Raw genomic sequence first — 14,936 nt, 5'->3', positions numbered from 1 at the left:
TTTATAGAGGGACCCCTCAATCATTTGTAAAAAGTGAAGAGATGTGCGACATTGATGCAGGCAATCCCGAGGACTCCCCCACAATGCAGAGAGGAGGCAGTGGCTGTGAGCAGCGTGGGGGTTACTCAAGAGTGGGTCAGAGTGGGGTGGAGCTGCGGGGCAGCCATCGCTCCTCTTCAGCCAGTGGGAGGCAGATGCATCCGAACTGGTGGCAGAGATGGGATCCCAGCTGGGGGTTTGCTCCGGGCTGGGCACAGGCCGCCCAGGTGGGTCTGCACCCAGTGTCCCCTGCTGGCCCTCGGGCTCCCAGTTGGACACCCAGGGTAGATTGGGGAGTGGGTGCGGGGATCCTGGAGGGGGCTCAGAGCCCGAAGATGGCAGGGCCAACGCTGCAGCCCAGCAGGGCGTTGGCGGCTTCCAGGCACTCGCTCAGCCAGGCCCCTGAAATGAGAGGGGAGCACTGGAGAGACACCAGCCCGGGGAACGAGGGGAGGGCCTGGGGGCAAAAGGAACAGAGCTCACAGCACGTGGGGGACTGGTGTGGGGGTTGGTAAGCTGGGAAGTAAAGGTGCTGGGGGGCAGGGCATGGAAACCCCGGAAGGGTGCTGGGATTGGGATGGGGAGAGGCTGGGGATGGGGGCTCTCGAGGGCTGGGCTGTGGGGCCCTGGGGGGCAGGAATCTCAGGAATGGGGACCCATGGGGCATAGGCTCTCAGGGCCCTGAAGGGGGCTGGGCTATAGGACATGGGGGGAAGGCTCATGGCTCTGGGCCGTGAGGATGGAGGTTCCTGGGGCCCAGGCTCAGGGGCCCCATGGGGCAGGGACTCTCAGGGTCGAGACCTTGGACACTGTCCCTGCCCCCCACCCACCAGGCCCCCTCTCACCTGCTCAGTCCTGCACCCAGACCACAGCCCTGGCCTCCAGCAGCTCGACTCGTCACGCTACCCCACGGCCAAGTCGTGCAGCCAGACCATGGCCAGCACCGTGGCCCAGATGCTGGGGGTCACGTCCTGTGGGGGGCAGGATAGAGACAGCCTGAGTCAGCGCCCAGCCTGGCACCCTCCCCTGACCTCCATCCCTCACCCAGCCCTCCCCCTTCCCTAGGGACCCCCTACTCCATCCCCCCACCCCGACTCGGAGGGTTCCTATAGCCCCCGCTCCAGCACCATGGACCCTCTACCCAGATGCCCAGTGCCATGTCCAGGGAGTAGAGAGATGGCCTGAGACAGGGCCCAACTTGGGCGTCTCCATCTGGCCCTGGGCTCCCTCGATCCAATGCTCCGACCCCATTAGGGGGTTCCCAGCCCCCCGATCTGGGCCCGTCTCGCCCACTGTGCTCCAGGTTTAATCCAATCACCCTCAGACCCCCCCCCCCGAATGGGTCGCCCCCAATCTCATCTGGGAGCAGAGAACAGGCCCAATCAATGGCACCTGCCCCAGATCTCTCCCCTCTCCTCTGCACCCCCGTTCACCTCACTGGGTATCCTCCCCCTGGCGTCGGTCTCGCTCACCCCCAGCACAGCAGCCAGCCAGGGGTCCAGGTTCCACAAGACGTCGGTATTTTGCAGAGACACCAGCCTCAGCAAGGGAGACTCCTCCGGTGCCCGCTCTGGGGAGAGACACAGGGAGATGGGGCTGGCACAGCGTTGTGGGTACAGAACAGCGACATGGCCTGTCCAGGCTGGGGGACAGCCAATAGCCTTAACTGTCACTCTCTGTGTGGCCTTAACTCTGTCCCTCTATGGGTGTCCTTAACCTGCTCTTCTGCAACCTTAACCCCACCACAGTCATCCTTAACTCCGCCCCTTCTTGCACCCATGGGATGACAATTAACTTTCAATCCGAGATGGGCACCCAACTCCCTGTGACTGTTCCTGCCCAGGCATTAATTCCACAACCCCACGGTGTTTCTCAAACACAGTCTGTCCCCGGGACTATCCCCCACTACAACCTGCGATACAGACCTATGGCCGGAGAGAGACACAAGAGTCTAAAGGGGTAGCGGGGGATGGGATGTTACAGAGTTTATATGATATTATAGCCATGCATGGGCCAGGGTTACGGGGCAGAGTTAAAGTTATCTGGGCTACAGTCACTTTGTATTTCCAGACTCTCCAAATGCAGGTTTTAAGGTAACTTTAAAATTTCTGCCTTTCGTGGGTTTCTTCGTTTATAAAGCAGAAGGTGCCAAGAAAGACTTTTGCCCTGAACTCGCCTGTACAAACCTCCAAGCTCAGACCCAGCTTCACAAGGTTTTTTTGCCTGGGAATTTCCCTCTGGCTTTATTTCAGAGAAAACTGCTCAGAGACATTCCTGTTACGAAAAACTATTGATCCCTGCCCCACACACACACCCTTAGCTCACTGACACAAACTCACACCCCAAATTCCACCTTCACAGAGTTTTTTGCCTGGGGGTTTCCTTATTTTTTTAGTCATTTTCTTTCAAGATAATTTGCTTCACAACACTAAAAAAAACAGCCAAGAATTCCCCCTCCCTCAGCGACACAAAGGTTTTTCACCCAGGAATTTCCTTCGTTTTCTATGTCGTTTTTAAAGACTTGCACAGCTCCGTGACCTTCAGGGCACATGGGTCTCTAACCCGATGAAGCGTCACCCTGGCGTTTGCCCACCCCCGGAGTCCTGACTCCCAGCCCCCTTCACCGTTCTGGGGTGCTGTCTCCGGTGGGGCCCCCTGATTGCAGGACTGTCTGCCCTTGTGTTGGGCCCCCCCGGCTGAGCTTTGGGAGGCCACGGAGCCAGGACAGGCGCTTGCGAGGGAGGAGATGGCCGGCGCTGGACTTTGGGAGCTGCAGGCCCGCGGGGCAGAGGTACTCACGTGCCGCAGCCAAGTCACGGGACAAGCGCCCGGAGACGCTGCGCTGGTTCGGTTCGTCCAGGCGCACTCCACTCGCCGGCCGCTCGCAGATGGGGTCTATGGAGACGCAGACTATCATCTCCGTATATTCCATGATGAAATCGAAATTTAGCGAGTAGATGGACAGACACAGAAACAGACGGACACAAAAACAGACCCAGAGAAGCAAAGGGAGGGAAGGGAATTACGTCCCCCCCCAGACACTTAGAGCCAACGCACCGCTGGGACCCTTCCTCCATACCCCCCAGCCCCTTTCCCCGAGCTGGGACCCCCCCACACCCAGCCCCATCCTCCTCTCCCCGCAGCTCCATCACAGCCAGGATCTCCCAGCTCTTGCCCCTTCCCCCCTGGCTGTGACCCCCAGATCCAGTCCCCACAGCCCCATTCTTCTCCCCCCAGCCAGGACGCTTCCTCCAGCCCCAGGGGATGCAGGGGTGGGTGCTGCACTCCCTGGATGAGGGCAGGATGCTGGGGGGCGAGAGGCCCCTACTAGCCAGGTCTGCTCATGACAGCAATGTGCCCGCCCCTCCTGTCCCTGCATCTGCCCGGGTCGGTCTGTCTGTCTGACTGGGTCTGTTTCTCTCTCTGCGTCTCTCCGTCCTGTCCCCGTCTGGGTCTGTCGGCTGATTCTCGGTCTCTGTCCCTGTCTGACTCTGGGTCTCCGCATGCCTGTCTACTTGTGTCTGTCTGTCTGGCACAGACCCCTCTCTTCCGGCTGGGGTGGGGGGCGGTGCTACTCCCCGTCTCACCATGCTAGTGCCCCTGCTCTCCCCATGCCCCGGAGGTATGGGGATTGGGGTCGCCGTCACCCTGGAGCAGGGAGGGGGCAGCACAGCCCCCGGGAGTCAGGGGGGCAGGGAGAGGGGCAAAGGGACATTACCCCATAAACATGATGCCACCTGCATGCCCCTTCTGGGTCCCCCCCTCTTACACTGGGATCCCCCTGTGCTGGGATCCCTCCCTGGCGCCAGGTTCCCCCCACCTCCCCATACCGCCCCCAGTGCCAGGTTCCCCCTCCCACCCGAGTTCCCCCCACATGCTGAGTCCTCCCCTGGCGCCAGGAGCCCCAGCTGCTTTGGGGGTTACCTGCCAGCGGGACATCCCACCTCACCAGCTGCCCCCGCTCCATGTCCACCCCCACGTAGGCCGTGAGGGAGCAGACGATCCCCGAGCTCAGGCTGGCCTCCAGTGCCCGGCGCGCGTCCCCCTCCGACCCCGCGCCCACGGCCCGCTCCAGCTCCAGCAGCAGCGACTTGGCGGCCAGCCGATGAACGGGCAGCCTGTGCCAGGGAGAGAGATTCACAGGGTCAGCCCTGGACGCCTGGGTTCTAGCCGCTACGGAGAGGGGAGCAGGGTCTAGTGGGATGGGGGTGGGTGGGTGCCAGGACTCCTGGGTTCTATCCTGGCCCCGGGAAGGGAGTGGGGTCTAGTGGTCACAGAAGGGGGGCTGGTCCCATCCTGTCTCTGTTCTGCTGGGGTGAGGACGTCGGGGGGCAGGACCCAGCAGCCTGGGGTGGGGGATGGGAGCCAGGGGAGCATTGCTGTCACCTGTCTCCATCCTGTGGCTGCAGGGAGAACTGCGACGTCTCCTAGTAGGTCTGGTCCTGGATGTGATACTGCAGGGTGATGCCCTCCATGGGAATGTCTGGGGGCTGTGGGGAAAGAAAGGTGGTCAGAGGTGGAATGCAAGGGGGGAGAAGATGCCCTGGGACCCCTCAGATCCAGCTTACAGAACAAAGGGGGCAAATATACCCAATGAACACCACTTGGGGGGCTGGCTTAGTAAGCCCAATGGCCGTCATTAGGGTCCAGAGATAACAATCCCCATTGAGCTCAATGGGGCTGGGGCAGCTCAGAGACTTCCAGCCCAGTGGCTATCATTAGAGGTCAGAGTTATCGATCCCCACTGAGGTCTCGTTTACACTACATACTTTGATAGAACTACATCGCTCAGGGGCATGAAAAATCCACACCCATGAGTGGCGTAGTTACACGGACCTTAGCCCCCCGTGCAGACAGTGCTACATCAGCAGGAGAGCTTCTCCCGTCGGCTTAGAGCGTCTTCACCAGACGTGCTACACCGGTGCAAGTGCATCGATGAAAACTTATAGTGTAGACCTGCCCTGAGATCAATGCAGCCAGGCTGGTACGGAGACCTGCCGCCCAATGGCCATCATTAGGGGTCAGATTTATCAATTCCAACACAGATCAATGGGGCTGGGGTAACACAGAGATCCCTGGCCCAATGGCCATCGTTAGGGGTCAGAGTGAACTCTCCCCATTCAGAACAATGGGGCTGGGGTAGCTCAGGGAGCTCCAGCCAATGGCCATCATTAGAGGCCAGAGTTATCGCCCAGGAGGGGACCGTGGGGCTCCTGCCTCAGTCACTGACCCCAAAACCCTGGGGGCACCCCAGTTCGGGGGACCTCGCTCTCCCACCTGGGGCTGCCCGCAGAGCTGGGCATAGACAAGGCACCGCTGCCCAGCAAAGATCACCTCGGGGTCCCAGTGCAGCAGCTCCGCCTGGATCCCAGGGGGCAGATCCCAGCTCAGTGAGATCCCGGTCACTGCCAGCTGCAGGGCCCACTTCAGAGACTGCGGCACCTGGCGGGGAACTGGCACACACGTGGGCCAGGACACCTGGGTCCTGTCACCAGCTCTGGAGGGGAGTGGGGTCTAGTAGGCTAGAGTGGAGGAGCTGGGAGCCAGGATTGCTGGGTTCTCACCTTGGGCTGCATGCGGTCCTGTCCGGTGATGAACTTGGCGCTGCCCCCGACTGCCCGGGCAAAGCCTTTGATCAGAGCCGTGGAGGCTCTGTCCCCAATGCCGAAGGAGAAGCACCTGTGGCGGGGGGGGGGCAGAGACCGGAGGGGGAGGGGCAGAGCTGGTGGGGCCCATCCAGTGCTGGGTGGGGGCAGGGCAGTTGGAGGGGGGCCAGTAGGGCTGGCTGGACTGGGGGGGGGGCTCCCCATGCTCGTGGGGCTGGGAGGCAGGGTGAGGCAAAGGGTTGGGCAGATGTTGGGCACTATGGTGGTGGGGGTCCACATGATGGCAATGCTAATGGGGGCAGGGCTGGGGGGGGGGTTAGGCACCCCCAGTTACCTGTGGGTCCTCTGCGATTATGTCCTGGGTGTTCTCTACCTCCCCATCCGTAAACACGAACAGCTGAGGCAGGGAGAGACGCTGTCAGAGCCAGGGACCCCAACCCCCTCAGAGACACCCCCTCCCTGTTGGGAACGGGAGCAGCCCCATGGAGAGTCTGCCCCACTGACCCTCCCAGAGACCCCCAGCCCCATCCCTCCCCTCCCAGAGATCTCCCCTGAGGGGCTGACAGACGGGGACTGCTGACCTCCCCTATCTCTGTGACCCCCAACCCCGAGGCATGACCCCAAACCATCACCTGTTCACCGGCCCCTGGAGACAAGAACCCACCGACTGCTGTGGGCACTTTTCCAGGAGCTCCCTCCTGACCCCCCACCAGTGACCTCCCTGCCCCTCCCGGCTGCAGGGCACCCCCCAGAGCTGGGCACAGCACAAAGCGCTGCCCCTCCCAGCTCTATACAGAGGTACCTCCCCCTGCGGGTTGCTACGTGCCACGCCCTGCTCACACCCCCAGGGGCAGTGGCCCCCCATCTGGCCCAGAGCCCCAGGCCAACTCTGAGCAACCCCTTGGCCCCGCTCGGCTGCCCCCCAGGGCCCCCAGCCCCTCTCCGATCCCCTCTCCCAGGGTCTCCCCCTTGAACAGCCTCTGAGGGGAGTGTGGGGGGGAAGGTGGGCAAAGAGGGGCCTGTAATGGCGTATGGCCCACAGCGACAGCTGGGAGCAAACACCCCATGGGCGGCAGCGGGGCACTGGGAGTGGGGGGGCGCTCAGAGTTATTGCAGAGAATCCTTCCCAGGGGGCTGGCTGGGGGGGGTCTTGCCCCCATCCTCCGGGCAAGCTGACCCCCACGTTTGGGGTGGGGAAGGGATTTTCCCCTGGCTCAGACTGGCAGAGACCCGAGGGGGTTGGTCTCCCTCAGCAGCCTGGGGCACTCACTGGTTTGAACCGGAGCAACTGGGGGGAGTCGCTGTGACCTGACGCCTGTAACTCAGGGTTTGGGGGTGCCGGTGACTCAGCCTGAGGGGTGGGGCTGTCCCCGGGGGGAGCGAGGAGCTGGGGCCTGATGAGATGATCAGGATGGTCCCTTCTGTCCTGAAAGTCTGTGAGTCTGTCCCCGCAGGCCCGCATCCCTCTCTGCGACCCCCCACATCACCCCTCGGCCCCACAATCACTCTCCAGGCCCACCCCAGAATGCCCCTCCGGCTGGCCCCGGTGCCCCAGCACCTGGTGTGGGTGCCCGTCCCGGCAGGGGCTGCGGTAAACGGCTCGTAGCGGCTCCAAGATCTCGGTGCCCCCCAGGTTAGCCTGGAGCAGCCGGAGGCGCTGCAGGGACTCGGCCTTGGTCTGCTGGGTATTCTCCACGCTCTGCCTGCGGGGGGCGCCGACAGGTCTGGGGCTGGGACAGCCGGAGCCAGGGACACCCTGCCCCCAGCCAGCCCTGCCCCCTCACCCACCGACACCCCTGTCCCCCAACCAGCCCTGCCCCCAACCCACCGACACCCCTGTCCCCCAACCAGCCCTGCCCCCTCACCCACCGACACCCCTGTCCCCCAACCAGCCCTGCCCCCAACAAACAGACATGCCCTGACCCCCAACCCACAGACACACCCTGCCCCCTAACCAGCCCTGCCCCCTCACCCACCGACACCCCTGTCCCCTAACCAGCCCTGCCCTGACTCCCAACCCACAGACACACCCCGTCCCCTAACCAGCCCTGCCCCCTCACCCACCGACACCCCTGTCCCCCAACCAGCCCTGCCCCCTCACCCACCGACACCCCTGTCCCCCAACCAGCCCTGCCCCCTCACCTACCGACACCCCTGTCCCCCAACCAGCCCTGCCCCCAACCCACCGACACCCCTGTCCCCCAACCAGCCCTGCCCCCAACAAACAGACATGCCCTGACCCCCAACCCACAGACACACCCTGCCCCCTAACCAGCCCTGCCCCCAACAGACATGCCCTGACCCCCAACCCACTGACACCCCCCAACCAGCCCTGCCCCAAGCCCCAGACTCCCCCTGCCCCCTAACCAGCCCTTCCCCAACAGACAGACATGCCCTGCCCCCTAACCAGCCCTGACCCCAACCCACAGACACACCCTGCCCCCTAACTAAGAGACACCCTCTGTCCGCTAACCAGCCTTGCCCCCTAACCCAGACAGCCCCCTCCCTGCCCTTCGGACTCACGGGTAGAAGGACTCGAACTCAGACCCAAAGCCATAGATGTTGAAATAACAGCCCAGGGGCAAACTCTTCAACAGGAGGACCAGGGTCTCCTGAGGACAGACAGACAGATGGAGAGTCAGCCCCACGGGCCCAGCCAGCCTGGGCTGCTCCCCCGGCACGGCCCCACAGGCCCATCTAGCGCGTCCCTTAGTGCTGCTGATGCGCTGGCGGGACAGGTCTCTGTGTCCATGGGGCAGGCCGTGCTGCCGGAGCGGCCCAGCAGGAGGACGAACTCCCCGGCTGGCTCTGGGCCGGCACCACCTCGGGCACTCTGGGCAGCAGGGTCATCATCACGGCCGGGTCGCCCATTAGGGAGCCTGCGGGGAGATGGGGGCCAGCCCCCTAATAGGGTGGGCATGGGGTCGAGACGCTGTGAGCCACCCCCTCAGAGCCCCATGACTGTCCCCAGAGACTCACCCCCACTGCTCTGTCCCTCCCCCACCCCCTCTCCCCTTAAATCCCCCCCATCCCCGTACCCAGCCCCCCAGTGCCTGCTCTCCCATCCCCAGTTCTCCCCCATGCCTCCCAAACCTGCAGTGCTCCCCAGTGCCCGCCTGCTCCCAGACACCTCGCCCTGCCAACACCAGCTCCGCCAAGACCCCTCGCTCCTGTCCCCCCACCCTCGCCTGCCTCCAGACTCCCCCAGCACCCACCCACAGCAGCCCTAGGACTCCCCATTCCCCAATCATCCCCCTCATTGCACCATGCCCCCCCCCGATCCTATGTCACCGCTCAGCACCTACCTCACCCTCCCCAGATTCCCACCCTATGGATCCCCCTCTGCGCCCCCGCCCAGGGGTAGTAGGGTTCAGGATCCCCTCCCGCACCTGGCTCGGCTCCGGGCAGCCCGGCCTCCAGCACCGCGCTGGGTTTGGGTGGCTCCGTGTAATACACCAGCAGCTCCAACTCCCTGTCCCACGGGGGGGCCTGGGCCAGCGACACCTGGGGGGCGACAGACACACAGTCACCTCCACACGGTTCCGGGGGGGGGCAGGGTCCCGCTGGCTCTCGCGCCCGGCTCGGCACCCCCCCAATGGAGACGCGGTGAGGGGCAGACCCTGGGAACGCTGGCTGGGCCCCCCGGGTTAGCTGGAGAAAAGAGAAGGAAAAACAACCCCAAAGGCCAACGTGGGAACTTGGCTTTTCCTGGTGAAAAATTGCAAAAGTTTGACATTTTGGGGGAGTCTAAATCTTTCCAATTTGGGGGTGACATTTTCCTGGTCCCCCCACCTCCATTTACTTCCAGTGAGAAACAAGGAGAGGGAAAATCCCAGACACTAAAGACTTACAGAGCCCAGCGACTGCCAGGGATTTCATCCCCAAACTGGCACATTTCAGCCTGTCCAGATTTTCCCCAGAGAAATTGGGAAATTCCCCAGATCCGTTGCTGTCGCTTGATCCCCCACCCCCTCAATCACCCAAAGAGTCTGGCACATGCTCCCCCTTTCGGGACCCACCCCTGCCCTACACCACATCTCTCACCCCCGGGACCTTCCCCCCACCCACAGCCCCATTCCCTGGAACCCACCCCTCAGCCCAGAACCCTCCCCCTGCCCCACCCCCAGCACCCTCCTCCCAGCAGGGATGGCTGGGACCCAGGTGTCCAGGTGAGCCCTTACCTGGGCAGTGGTTAGGTTCCCGGCTGTATAGCTCAGGGGGGTGAGGGGGCAGTTGGAGAGCACGTGGTCGATGCCGTGGGGCGACTGCAGCATGGTGCTTCGGCTCAGGGTGTAGGGCAGCTCCCCCTGGAGGACCCGTGGGACCTCCTGGGTGATGTTCTCCCCATCCCACCCTGCAGAGAGAGACACAGGGGTGAGGGCCAGGGGGCTGGGAGAGTGGGGGGAAGATGGGGGGTTTGAGTTATTGGGGGAGTATTGGGCTTGGATATCAGGGGATTTGGGATGGCTGGGGTGGGTCATATACCCTGGGGCGGGGACTGCAGACCCTGGGGGGGTGGGGCACACTTACCTCAGGGAAGACAGTAGTGGCCTATGGGGCATTATGGGGGCTATATGGGTCTTTCACTGTGGGGTACGTAGAAGGGGCTATGGAGGTTTCAGGGGGTACAGGCTGCGGGGTCACTCACAGTGGGGTGTGTAGCTGGGGTTCTGGGGGCTATGTGGTACAGGGAGCTATGCGGGATCTAGGGCACCTAAAGGTCTGGTCTCAACATGGGGCATGTAAAAGGGGTGCAGCATGGCTGGAAGCACACAGCTGGGGTACAGGGGAGTATGGGGGGATCTGTGGGTCTCACCATGGGGCATGTGCGGAGGGGGTGGGGGTCTGTTGGTGTCACAGTGATGGGGGTAGGGGATCTGTGGGTCTCACCGGAGGGCGCGGAGTAGGGACAGGGGGATCTGTGGGTCTCACAGTGGGGCATGTAGCAGAGGCGCAGGGGGATCTGTGGGTCTCACTGTGGGGCATGTAGCGAGGGTGTAGCACGGTCGGTAGCACGTAGCGGGTGGCCCCGTCCCCGTACAGCTCCTGTGCCTGCCGGGAAAGACAGGGTCACCCCGAGATCCCTGTCCCCCAAGATCCCCTGCCCCCCCCCAACCAGCACATCCCTGTACAGCTCATGCACCTGCTGGGAGAGATGGGGTCACCCCGAGATCCCTTCAGCCTGGTCCCCTCCTCTCTCCCCGCCGGGACCCTTGCCCCCAGCACCTATCTCTTCTCCTGGAGCTGGGCCTGGATCCAGGCCCCCTGCAGCCAGGCCTGGAAGGCGTCGACAGCCGCCTCGGCGTCCACGGGGAATTTGAACACAGACTCCACGGGCCCCGGCTCCTCGTTCCTGCAGAGCAACTGGCAGCCCATGTCCGCCACAAAGCCTCGGATCAACACCGACACCGAGCTGCGGTGCAGGGGCACTGGGGGGAGGGGGACATCAGCCACAGGTCCCCCACGGGCACCGGGGGGAGGAGCCACGTCAGCCATGGGGCAACCCTCCCCCGCAGCCCTGACTCACCCGGCTCCTTGGAGCTGGTCAGGAGGCCGCAACTCATCATCTCGGCTCTGGGGTCGGGGATCTGTGTGAGGGGAAGGTTGGGGGGTGAGATACGGGGTTCCCATGGAATCTGATGGGCATAGGGTGCCCTGACACCCCCCACACACACACACACACTCGGCGATGGCTCTGAGACCCCAGCCCCACCCCTCTGCTCAGCCAGGTCCTGTGGCAGGGAGTCCCACAGGCCCAAGCTCCTAAGATCAGAGTCACGGCTCTGCCGCAACTGCGCCAGCCCCCCGCAGGGAGGGGCAGGCAGGGACTGGGGTACAGCTGGCAGTTGGGGGATGGAGAGAGAAACATAGGGGGGTGTATGGGGATGGATGGACAGATGGAAGGAAGGAGAGGTGCAGGGGTCAGACAGACAGACGGAATGAAGGGGGATGGGGGACTCGTGCGTTAGAATGAGGGAGCTGGGAGCCAGGACTGCTGGGTTTTATCCCCAGCCCCTGGGGGGGCCCCTGGAACAGCGACAGGGGTTGCAGGGGACTCGGCTCGGTCACTGGGGGGTTGTTAACCCGGCTAGGCCCTTCTCCCCACTGTCGCCCTGCAGAGAAGCAGAGGTTTGTGGAGCAGGCTCCAGCTCCTGGCCATTCTTGGCAGGGACACGGCCCTGCTATTTACTCAGCTTTCACCCCAGGCTGGAGCAGTCGCCATAGACCCCCCGCCCCAACGGGGGTGAAATCCAGCCCTTGGCCGTGCCCAGGGGCTCCCGGCGTTCTTGCTCCACGCCCCCGAGCCGTTTGCCCTGGGCCTTGGATTTGCTGCCTTACGACGGGGTTAGAGGACGGCAGCCGGTTGATTTCTCCCGCAGCAGAAATCTGGCTCTGAGGCGTGCAGGGAGTCTCTGCGGAGGAGCGGGAGCTGAGGGTGGGATGGGGGCGAGGAACGCCAGAGCTGCCGTGAGCGAGAGGGGCTCCCAACCCCACTCTCCGAGCCTCGTTTCTGCTCGCCACCACTCCAGCCCCCTGGAGAATTCCCAGCTGGAAGGTGGGACGGGGAGACTGGGATCACCTGGGGGGTCGGGGGGGGGGGGGAACGTAGGCAGATTTCTAGACAAACCTCCCGCCCGGCTTCACACATGGCCCAGGATGGAGAATCCACCCAAGCCCCCAGGGGGTTGGGCCAGCAGCTAATTCCCACCCCCCCCCCCCCCGCCAGACAGGTGAGCCTCCCTCCTCGCCTGAATTCATCTGCCTGCAACTCCCAGCCACAGGACAGGCCACGTTCCCCCCGCAGGTATTTACCGCCTCTCTGGGCTGCGCTCCCTAGGCTGGGAAAGGGCTGAGGCCAGGGCAGGGCTCCAGCGGGGCGCGGGGGCGGGTCGGTTGGTCCCGGCACTGAACTCTGATGCCTAATTCCCCGCCCGGAGGAAGGGAGTCGGCGTGAAACTTCGGCCGATTCACAGGCGGCGGCTCCTGCTGCAGCAGCTGCTTCTTGGGGTGCGGCGGAGCCGCAGGGCGGGGTGGGCGGGGGTGGGGAGCTCCGACCCCTCACGGGACCCAGCGGACCCCAGGAGCCTGTGGGGAGCAGGTCAGGGCCGGTGCCCCCCGGTGCAAAAGGGGAGGGCTGAGATTTGTGTCCTCACACCGGCCGGGCGCCACGGGGATGGCCCCTGGGAAACCCACGCAGGGAGAAGCGCGGAAAGGGAGGGTGGATCGGGGGGGGGACGACGGAGCAGAAACGTTTCGGGGTCACCTCCCTCCAAACACCCCCAAACCCGCCCCGGCACGCAGGGCCCCGCAGCCAGGGCGGGGAGACTCTGCAGGGGCGAAGCCCTGAGTCGGGGGATGGGCCCAGACCAGGGGGTGGGGGGCCCTGGACACGGAGGGGAAGGGGGGGCTGGGGCCAGGCCCCCCAGGGGAGGGGGCTCGACTGGGGCCCGATCCGCACCCCCGGTACCTTCTCGCTCGGTCTCTGAGCAGCGAAGCCCTGAGCCAGGCTGGGAGGGAGAGTGTCCCCGCGAGCCCCGCCCCCCGCCAGGGAGCGTCTGCAAACGCCTCACCCCGCACCCAACCCAGCCAGGGAGCGTCTGCAAACGCCTCACCCCCCACCCAACCCAGCCAGGGAGCGTCTGCAAACGCCTCACCCCCACAACCCAGCCAGGGAGCGTCTGCAAACGCCTCTCCCCCCCAACCCAGCCAGGGAGCGTCTGCAAACGCCTCACCCCCCCGCCCCCGCAACCCAGCCAGGGAGCGTCTGCAAACGCCTCACCCCCCGCCCCCCCAACCCAGCCAGGGAGCATCTGCAAACGCCTCACCACCCCCACCCAACCCAGCCAGGGAGCATCTGCCAGCTCCCCGTCCCCAGCTTCTATAACCCAGGGACCGTCTGCACAGTTCGCCGCCCGCCCACCCGGGAGCCAGGGACTGTCTGCAAACTCTTCGCTCCACACATCCTGCCATGTCCCCCCATTGAACTGGGGCTGGGGAGAGGGGGTCTCCAAACTGCCCCTTGCTCCTTCCTGCCCCTTTATGGTGCAAAAAGCGGGGAGGATTGTGGATGCAAATGTTTCAACTCCAAGATACCCCTTTCCCATCAGGGTATTCACCCCACACTCTCCATCCAGGGGCAGTGGTGGAAGAGGGGGGAGAATCCGTCAGTTGACCATCACACCTTCCTCTCAGTAGCGAGAAGGCATCCGAGAGACATGAGGAAGCTCGGCCGGATGTGGGGAAGGGAGGGGGAAGTTTTTCCACCCACTGCGTTTCCTCTGGGGTCTCTGCAGAACCTGCTTTTAATGTCCCGCTGGATGGTGCTGGATCTGCCCCCCCGGCCCTGAGTCCTCTGTGGGTGGGAGCCCAGAGCTGGGGCAGAGAGAGGCCCCCCTCCACACACAGCCCCACCCCCTCGGACCTCTGGCCAGGGGGGAATCATTGTAATGGGGAGGTGGGAGGTCAGTCTCCATGGCCCCTCCAGACCTCTCTCTCGCTGCTGAGGCTGTCAGTGAGGTAGTGCCCAGGGGGATGGGGGCATCTTCTCCCCTACGGCCAGAGCTGGGACCCACCAAATGGACCCCACAAGCAGGCATCAGCTTGGGTCGCTCTTCCACCCCCACGGAAGTGGCTCTGGACCGTAGCTGCTGCTGGGGCAGGTTCATAGGAGGCACCTGTGAACGGGACAGCCTGACCCACCCAGGGGATGACACGGGGGGCACCCAGGGATCCCCCCTTCCTTGCAATTCCAAACATCACAGTGTGAGAGGAGGGGGATCCCCACCCCTGACTCCCTGATACCCCCTCACCCTCGCTACAAGCCTCTCAGCAAGGAGAGAAGAGGTTGTTATCTGCGGGGGACTCCAGCCTGGGGAGAATCTGGAGAGAGGAGAGAAGAGAAGAGAAGAGAAGAGAAGAGAAGAGAAGAGAAGAGAAGAGAAGAGAAGAGAGCTCCAGGGAGGGGATGGGGGTGCAGAGGGATGGAGGGATGCTGGGCGGGGGTATCTCCAGATAGACAGACAAAGGGATGCGGGCTGAGGGAGGTCACTTACCCAGCAGAAGCAGAAGGAGAGTTCGTGCCATCCTGAGCTGGTTGCTCTGGGGTGGGAGCTGGGTTCTCAACTCAGCCACCGGCCCCATCTGGGTGCAGGGAGGGGGATGGGCCCTTCCCCTCTGATGGAGGCAGAGGAAGTCACAGCCTCAGGCGCAGTCACCACTCAGCTCAGAGGGCCATTGCACTGTAACTGCAGTCCTCTTACTTTAAAGTGTAATGTGTATCCCTCTTTTGTA

The 14,936-nt window shown here is 63.7% G+C and overlaps 1 pseudogene; it reads right to left on the bottom strand.

Moving 5' to 3' along the window:
* Positions 1-361: 361 nt before the first annotated feature.
* LOC144274126 (von Willebrand factor A domain-containing protein 5A-like) lies at positions 362-14,786 on the bottom strand (annotated as a pseudogene).
* Positions 14,787-14,936: the final 150 nt, after the last annotated feature.

This window comes from Eretmochelys imbricata, chromosome 14 (assembly GCF_965152235.1).
Source record: "Eretmochelys imbricata isolate rEreImb1 chromosome 14, rEreImb1.hap1, whole genome shotgun sequence".
NCBI classification, from domain to species: Eukaryota; Metazoa; Chordata; order Testudines; family Cheloniidae; genus Eretmochelys; species Eretmochelys imbricata.
Note: the sequence above shows the minus strand (reverse complement) of the source record. Positions and strands in the feature narration are given on the sequence as shown.